We start from the raw sequence: 10161 nt of genomic DNA on the forward strand, positions 1-10161 counted from the left end.
TACACATTAAAAATGTGCTGTTGGTGTCTGCACATGATGTGTATGTGGGTTGTGTCTGAGTATCTTTGAGTAATCACCATACATGCGGACACTTCCCTACTTTCTAGAGTGGGAAACAATCTCTGAATGGCTCATTGACCTCATCCTAGATAGAAGAAGTTAATATTACTAAAAAAATCGATGAAATAAGGTTTTGAAAAGGAACTACTCATAATAAAATTGAAAATGTCTCTGATTTATTAAGTATAATGGTCCAACTTAAACATATAGGAAAGGCAACATGGTTTAGTTTCTAATGTGACATGGTTTCTTATTATCAAGTTCACCTCAAAGTTGTATAACTATATTTAAATAATCTAAACATATAATAAGCCCATGCATATAAATGCTGTATACTTTATGTCCTATGTGCATATTTTATAAATGAACATAATAAATAATTTGGTATAACAGAATATATACATATAGCCTGATGTTTTAATATATTATGTATTATTTTTTTATTTAATATTAAAACAGTTATTTGTACAAGCCACAAATAAAAATTACTGGCATTATTTTTTTATTAACATATGCTATAAAAAATTCCTTTTACATTTTCTTTAAATAGCAGAGCAATGCCAAACCAAAAAGAAAGTGTCTTCTTCAAAAATAACAAGTTTTTTCTACATATAGACAAAGAAATACATTTATTAATTACAATTAATTTAATTACACAATACAGTTAAAAAGAATATTCAAGGTAAAAATTAAACATTCCAGAATTTCACCCATATTTAAGTATAGCTGTGATGGATGTAAAAAGTGTCAAGGTCTAAGGCAAGGTTTTGGGAGGGAGGGAAAGAACGTGTAGATTTACTTGTTTCACCCTAAAAGCAAAGGGTTCTTTTTGCCAAGGTTAGCTGACATAGGCAAAATAAATGCCATAGCTATAAATCTGCCTTGAACAAAATCTGCTCTCTCTTTCAGTTGTTACACTATATTTTAGCAGTCTTTTTAAAAACTAAATTTTGCAGGGAAACTGAACAGACATATTACATTTACATACTTTTCTTCTGATTGTTTGCAATATTAAAACACTTTAATAGATTAGAACCAGAAAACCATTTTTTTGAAGAACTTAGCTAAATAGCACTTGTTATTTTGCAAAAACTGATGTTTTCTGTACCATTCTCACCACATGTTATCTTCTAAGATAAAAAAATTTCACCAAGTGAATGAGTTTAACACATATTATTTATCATTTTTATAAAATCATGGCATCTTATCTTAATTATGATATTCTTTGCATATATAGTAACGTACTAACCTTTCAGTTCTCTCAAATTAAGTAAATTGTCTGGAAAACACTGTCCTGTGAGAAGTAAAACTAATGACATTTTTAAAAATGGAGATATATTACTCTATAGCAATAGTGCTTTCTTTAGAAATAGTTTGTTGCTTGGGTAATATCCAGGACTAAAATGAACAAATTATACACTCAGACATGAAATACAAAGAAAAATAATAGCTATTGAATAATCATTTGTATAAAAATCTATCTGAAACAATGAATTGATATAAATTAAAACAATAAATTGACTTCAGAAAGTCCATAAAACAAACTTGAAGAAGGAAATACATTTTCTCTGTGTCTTCAACTCTGCACAGAGAGAAGAGACCACACCTGAAAAACAAATGAGAATATTCTGGTCACAGAGAATTGCCATACAGAACAGCCAGGAGGGCTGGATAATTAGCTTAATGACTGAGGTGATTTACTAAGAATGAAAGTGGTCCAACTTCCTGACAATAAAATGACCAATTATTTGGATTTTTCTGTAGAAGAGACAACTCAATTCAAATTAATTCAATGAATGTCTTTTCATTACTATGCTGGGCAAAGTGAAAGGTGCTAGGTTTTTAAAGATAAGTAGGTTCTATTATTGGTCTTTTAAAACGAAGCTCACAATTTGGTGCTAGCTAACAGCAATCTGGAATGTAGCTAATAATGTGATAAGTGTTCATGAATAAGGTGCTTTGGGAGTGCAGAGGCAGGAGCAATTAATTCTGCTTGAAGTGCAAAGAAATATTTTACAAATAAGATGATAAGTCAACTGGGACCTAACTAGTGAGCAAAAGCTTGCCAGGGATGAGGGGAAGCATTGTTAACAACAACAACAACAAAAAAGTAGAGCATCTTCTTTAATCTTCACAAGAATTCCATTAGGTATTTGTTATCCCCATTTGGCCAACCAATTCATTGAGGATGTCCTTGTTCGAGTCCCCTTTTTGAGTTAAGGTTTAAAATGAGATTGTAATGATTTTTTTGTGTGCCAATTATAATTTCATTGCCACTTCCTCCTGTTCTTTCAGTTAAAAATACCAAATGGACAAATGACAAGAGACATGAAAACCAGAAAAAAGATTCTATGTCTAGTTATTTCCATGGAGGCGGCATCGTTGTGGACAAACCAAGTCACAACAGAAAACTTTGCTGAATATAAATCAGTCCAAAGTTTCTGAGCTCTAGGTATCAAAAGGTCTGGTATCAAAATGAGGAGGCGCAAAGACATGGACTCAGGATTGGAGGCCACAGAAACATTATGAAACATTATGATCAGATGAATATTGGGTGTCTAGAGAAAAGGCATTATAGCCACATTTCATGCTAGAACTTGATGCCTAGAGACCAGTAGAACCTAAAATGGCAAATTGGTGAAGTTGAAAACAGCCAATGATCACCGCTAATACTTAACACTGTATTTTGAAATTCAACAATGAAATTGATTAAACAAACAAACAAACAAAAAACTGTAAACACTAAAAAGAAGAAAAATTGCAGTAGTTTTTAGAATATAAGAGAGCTTTCTGGAATGGTGATAACATGAAGTTGTAGGCTGTAAATATATAAATATTTAAAAAATTGCAATAAGTAAAATTAGAAAAAATTGAATATATGTGGCTAGATGAATGGTATATCTGTACAATTCTTCTGGAGTATAAGTTTGCAAAAATAAAAAACCTTAAAGCTATATTATTTATTTTTAAGATTTTATAACTCTATCTAACATAGGAACATAATAATTCTATGAATGCTGTTCCATTTAAATAGTAAAAAACTGGAAATCACCTTGATGTGCAGGAATTTAATTTGCAAATATTACAATTGACTAAATAAACTTTTGCTTTCAACATTCTTCTCTTTTATCTGCTTATAATCTATTTTTCTGTTGTTTGTCATGAAAAAATAAAAACTAATTAACGATATGCTGAATCTGCCCTCCCCTCCATGAGAATTTTACCTTTTTAATATTTTTCTGGCTCTGAGATCAAGAAGATCCCTGATGTCCTTGAGGATTCTGGGGAATAAATAAAGTTCTACAAGACCACCTTTCTGAATTATTAACATTTTGGATGTAATCTCTCACTTCCTATCTGTAGTCTATCTGAAAGAATGCAATGATACATTTAATCAATACAAAATAGAAAAACTAACTGGAAAATTTTTAAAAATTTACAATTACCAACAGAAGTTAAATATATACTTATTTTTCTAAAGAATATTTTGTCTTGCATTTTAAGTTAGCTATGTTAGGATCTTCTATTCCTCACAAAGAATCATAAGCCTGTGTCCTAAACCGTGCCCCTACTTTTTAAAATAAACCTAAATCCACAGAAAGTATTTTTCTCACAGTTGTAAAGCTCCAGAGTATCTGTTACTGAGAACTAAGAACTGTTAATGAATTTCAGCCTAGCCCTGTACCTCTTGCCTCTGGTAACCACAAATCTGATTACTTTTTCTATGTGTTTGGTTTTTTGTTTGTTTGTTTGTTTGTCTGTTTTCAGATTATACATAGAATTGAGATCTCTAGTATTTAGCATTCTCTGTCTGATTTATTTCACTTAGTCCTAAAGGTATATCTATGATGTCTCAAATGGCAAGATTTCCTTCTTTTTTATGGCTAAGTAATATTCTGTTCTTTCTATATGCCACATTTTTTATCCATTGATTTGTTAATGGACATGTAGATTGCTTTTACATCTTGCTTATCATAAATAATGCTGCAAGAACATGAAAGGGCAGCTAGCTCTTCGATATAGTAGTTGTTTTTTTTTTCCATCAGATACATATCTGGAAGGGGAATTACTGGAGCATAATGCAGTTTTATTTTTAAATTTTTGAGAAAAGTCCATACTTTTTTTCATAGTAGTTATGTCGATTTACTATCCCAGTAACAGTGTACAAGAATTCTTTTTTGTCCCATTCTCATGAGCATTTGTTATTTCTTATCTTTTTGATAACAGCCATTCTAAACAGTGCAAGATGATTTCTCAGTGTGATTTGCATTTCTTTAATGATTAGTGATGTTTGAGCACCTTTCCTGTACCTGTTAGCCATTTTATATATCTTCTCTGGAAAAATGTCCATACAGGTCTTTTGCCTATTTTTAATGGAATTACTTATTTTATTATGGAGTTTATGAGTTCTTTATATATTTTAGATATTAACCCCATGTCTGATACATGATTTGCAAATATTTTCCCTCATTTTGTAAGTTGCTTTATAATTCTGTTGACCATTTATTTTGCTCTGCAAAATGCTGATTTCTAGTTTTATACTATTGTGGTCAGAAAAGATATTTGGTATAAATTCAATTGTTTTAAATTTCCTAAGACTTGTTTTGTGACCTGTCTTATGATATATCCTAGAGAGTATTCCATGAGTGTTTGAGAAGAATGTATATTCTCATAATGTTAAGTAAAATGTCATATATACGTTTGTTAGGTTTATTTGATCTAAAGTATGGTTCAAGTTCAATGTTTCCTTGATGATTTTCTGTTCGGGTGGTTTATCCATGGCTGAACATGAGGTATGCAGCATTCAGCACATTAGACACATAAACCAATGCACTCTTGTTTTTAATGTGTCACTACAAATTATCATGAAAAAGAATGTTAAAACATCCAAGGTAAAACATCCAGTAAGAGAAACAAATTAAAAACTTATGGTTCATTCTTTAAATATTAGAAGGAGATGATTTCTTTGTATATTTCTACCTTTATACTTAATCTTTGTGGGAAAATATAATTTAATTAAACATTGATGAGAAAGAAAATACTACTTGTAATCTTAATGGCTAGCATCTTGATTACAATTCTTTCTGGTATACACTCATATTAGGATTTCATCATACATGGTGTTTATAACTTTATTTTTATACATTCAGTCCATGCCAAAACAATGATGTTTAGTGGCTAAAGAGCATTTAAGTATATGCAATAGTGAAAGATTCAATGTATGTAACACAGTATGATAGGGCTCATGCTATTTACTAAATCCAGACAAACATTTGGTATAAACAACCAGTACTCTTTGACAGAATTTTTGTTTCACAATACCCTAGTATTATTAATAAAAATGCCCAGCAGTTGGAAATCGGTGATGTTGGAGTAACTGTTAAATAGATTATGGAATAATGTGTTCATAGTTAGGAGACAACTTTTAAATGGAGCGTTGAAGTTCTGACATTGTACTTATATTTGCAAGTTGCTAGGTTTCTACCAAAATGTACAAAGATTGAAATGAACATATTAAAAATTTATGTAGATAGGAGATTCATATTTATTTCTCCCATGTCATATATTAAAGGCCTGCTTGCACACCAAAATCAAGTCCTTTAGGTGGTTCAGTCAAAGAGATAAGACCCACAGCTGGCTCACAGGAGAAGTTTCCACTTCTTGGCCCAGGTTTTGGAATTTTGCCAGCCTTGAGCTCATCAATAATTTCTTCAATATCCTTAGGTGTCAGATCCTCATACTAGTTGTCATTTATTTGAACCATTGGTGCAAATAAATGAATCATTGTTTACACAGGCCCCTAAACATTCCACCTCTATAAGAATGAAAAGTTTGTCAGGTGTAGTCTCTCCAACCTTTATTCCAAACTTTTTCTGAATGGCTTCCAGTATGTCGTCAGAGTTTCGAAGCATGCAAGGTGTAATAGAGCAGACCTGAATGGGATACTTTCCAACCTGTTTTGGATTATACATTGTATAAAAAGTTGCTACTTCATATACTCTCATTGGAGGTAGTTGTAAAACTTCTGCAACCTTGTTCATAGCAGAAATGGGCAACCATCCATTCTGTCTTTGGACTAAATCCAGAACTGGAAGCATAGCTGCTGCTTTATGCCCTTCTAGATAGATTTTTTACAATTGCCTCTATCAACTTATAGTTTTCTGGTGTGAAATCAAATGGAGTATCTGAGTTATTCTCAGGAGTAACTCTGTGCACAAATAAAATTCCTCCAGCTCCATTTTGCACTGCTGTCTTATGCAAATTCCTTATATGTCTTCCCCACTGGGCGGTGAGGTCACTGCTGGGACGAGCACCACAGAGAAAGACAACCAGTATTCTCATTCAGCCAGGCAACTGAATATCTTCTAGCATTGTAGAGCTATAAATACTTGTTAACTCATTCCATCCATTTGTGCTACTTTTTGGGGGGCTGGGTATTTTTTTCGATAATAAAAATAATGTATAATAATATTTCACAGCACTGATTTATCGTTAACGAAGCATGGATATTGGCAGTATATATGGCCAATTGATATGATATAAACATGTTATTTAATGTTAATTTTTTAAATTGTTTTATTTATCTTATTTGCAAAATGAAACTAATAATAAAAACATCAAAGGAATACTACGAGAAATGAGATAATCTCTTATGTAAGTTTGGTGCTAACATTATACTTAATGATAAGAAACTGAATATTTTTATCCCAAGACCAGGGACATGTCAAGAATGACCTTAGCAACATCATACAGGAATTCCTAGCTGATGCACACACACACACACACACACACACACACACACACACACACACACAAAAAAAAAAAATATATAGTTCAAGAAGGAAGAAATAAACTGTCTTAAATCTCAAATGACAAGAATGTCTAGGTAAGAATATCCCAAAGAATCAAGAAATAATGTTCTGGAACTAATAAGCAAATACAGAAAGATTTCAGGATATAAGGTTAGCCCCTTATTAGAGGTTCTGTTTGCAAATATCTTCTCTCATTCATTTGGTTGCCTCTTTGTTTTGTTGACATATTTTTTTGCTATGCAGAAGCTTTTTAGTTTGATATAGTCCCACTCATTTCTTTTTGCTTTTATTTCCTTTGCCTTTGAGGTCAAATTTATAAAATTCTAAGTCCAAGTTCCATGAGTTTAGTATCTATGTATTCTTCTATACTTTTACCCACTCCAAATATTGACCGTAAATGCAATCATATAGTACTGACCTTTTTCATCTGGCTTCTTTTCCTAAGCATAATGCTTTTGAGATTCATCTAGGTTGTACTATATGTCAGTACTTCATCCATTTTATGGCTAAATAAAAATCTATTGTGTGTACATACCAAAATTTTTATCTATTCAACCATTAATGGACATTTAGATAGTTTGCACTTTTGGCTGCCATGGATAGTTCTGTTATGTACATTTCTGTACAATTATTTAATTTATATATACAACTTTTCAATAATTTTTAGTATTTATTTAGAAATGAAATTGATCTATCATATGCTAATTCAACATTTAACTGATCAAAGAACCTCCAAACTGTTTTCCGCAGCAACTACAGGATTTTACATTCCCACGAATTTGTCCACATCCTTACCAACACTTGTTATTTACATTTTTTTTCGTTATCCCCATCCTAGTGGTTGTGAAGTGATATCACTTTGTAGCTTGGATTTGTCATTTTCCATTTTTTCTCCATTATCTTCATCCTGGTGGTTATGAGATGGTATCACATTGTAGTTTTGATCTGTAATTCTCTAATAAGTAATGATATTGAGGATCATTTCATGTACTTATTGACCACTTGAGAATATTCTTTGAAAAAATATCTATTCGAATTTCTTTTCAATTTTTAAATTGAGTTTTGGTCTTTTTGTTTTTGAGTTGTGAGTTCTCTATACTAAATAGTAGATACTTATCAAATGTATTATTTACAAATATTTTTCCCATTTTTTAGTTATCTTTTTACTTCCTGGTAATATTCTATAATATACGATTTTATATTTTATAATTTAAATATTTAATTTAAATATATATATATATATTTTATTACTCATGCTTTTAGTGTCGGGTTTAAGTATCTATTGCCAGACAAAAGTCATAAAAATTTATGTTATATTATTTTCTTTGGAGAGTTTTATAGTATAACTATAACCTACTTTGAGTTAATATTTGTGCATGGTGTGATGCAGCAGTTCAATTGCACTTCTTTTTCTTTTAGAGTATCGAGTTTTCCTAGCACTATTTGTTGAACAGGTTTGACCATTGATTAATCTCAGTTCCCTTGTCAAAAACCAATTGGTCAAATTTATGATCTAGCAATTGCACTTCTGGGAATTTATTCAAAGAAAACCAAAACATTAATTTGAAAAGATTTATGCATCCCTATATTCCCTAGATCACTATTTACAATAATCAAAATATAGAAGCAACCTAAGTGTCCATCAATAGATGATTGGATAGAGAAGTTATGGTACATATATACGATGGAATATTACTCAGCCATAAAAAAAGTAAATTTTTACCATTTGCAACACCCTGGATGGACCTATAGGGTATTGTGCTAAGTGAAATAAGTCAGACAAAGACAAATCCCATATGATTTCACTTATATGTGGAATCTAAGGAACAAAATAAATGAACAACAAAATGAAAACAGACTCAGAGATACAAAGAACAACCTGATGATTGCTAGATGGGAAGGGGAGTCGGGAGCAGTGTGAAAATGATGAAAGGATTAAGAAGTACAATTTGGTAGTTATACTATACACCTGAAACTAATATAAAATAAAATAAAATTCTTAAAAAATATTAAGCAAACAAATCAATTGGTCAAAGATGTATGGGTTTATTTCCAGTCTCCATACACCAGCATCACAATGTTTTATAACTGTAGCTTTGTAATATATTTTGAAAACTTTATTTTTTCCAGATTCTTTTGGCTATTTGAAATCTCTTGAATTTCATACAAATTTGAGGATGGCTTTTTTTATTTTTGTAAAAAAATGTCATTGAGATTTTGAAAAAGATTTTATTGAATATATAAATTGCTTTGAGGAGCGTTGACATCTTAACAATCCATGAACACAGATTGTCTTTCCATTTAATCTTTTCAAATTTCTTTCAATAATTTTTTGTAGTTTTCAATGTATGAGTCTTTTTGACTCTTCATTTAACTTAATTTATTATTTCTGAAATTTCTGTAAATGGAATTGTTTTCATAATTTCCTTTTCGATTTTCATTGTTAGAATATAGAAATACAAATGCCTTTTATATGTTGATTTGTATCTATCTTGCAACTTTAATGAATGTATTGCTTCTAACAGTTTTGTTGTTCTTGTTGTTTGTGGAGTCTTTAGGGTTTTTTATATAAGGTCTTGCCATTTGTCAACAGAGAGAATTTTACTTTTTACTTTCCATTTTGAATGTTTTTTTATTTATTTTCTTGACTATTTTGGCTAAAACTTCCAGTATATGTTGAGAAGTGGCAATAGAAGGTATTCTTGCCTTGCGCCCGATCTTAGAGAAAAAGTTTCAGTCCTTAATACTGAGTATATTGTTAGTTTACTTCTGTTCCTAGAATGCAGAGAGTTTTTTTTTAAATAAAAGAATGTCGATTCTTGTCACATACATTTTCTGTATCAATTGAGATGATCATGTTTTTTACCTTCTTTCTGTTAACGTGGTATATTTTAGTAATTTATTTTCTTATGTTGACCTATCCCTGCATTCCAGGAATAAATGTCACTTTGTCATGATGTATAATCCATTTCATGTGATGATAAATTTGTTTTGCTAGTATTTTGTTAAGAATTTTTACATCAATATTCTATAGATTCAGTAGTTTTCTTGTAATATCTTTGTCTGGTTTTGGCATTAGGGTACTGATAGTCTCATAAAATAAGTTTGGAAGTGTTCCTTCCTCCTCTTCCATATTTTGGAAAAGTTTGAGAATAGGTAGTGATTCTTTTTTTAAGTGTTTGGTAGAACATTCCAGTGAATCCATCTTGTCCTAGGAATTTTTTTTTTTTGTAAGTTCTGATTATTTACTCAATTCTTTTACTAGCTATGGGTTTGTTTAGGTATCAAA

At 30.8% G+C, this 10161-nt stretch overlaps 1 pseudogene; it reads right to left on the reverse strand.

The window, feature by feature from the left end:
• Positions 1–5626: 5626 nt before the first annotated feature.
• LOC120594482 (NADH dehydrogenase [ubiquinone] flavoprotein 2, mitochondrial-like) lies at positions 5627–6402 on the reverse strand (annotated as a pseudogene).
• Between the last annotated feature and the right edge of the window lie 3759 nt (positions 6403–10161).

Source organism: Pteropus medius, unplaced genomic scaffold (genome assembly GCF_902729225.1).
Source record: "Pteropus medius unplaced genomic scaffold, Ma_sr-lr_union100, whole genome shotgun sequence".
NCBI classification, from domain to species: Eukaryota; Metazoa; Chordata; class Mammalia; order Chiroptera; family Pteropodidae; genus Pteropus; species Pteropus medius.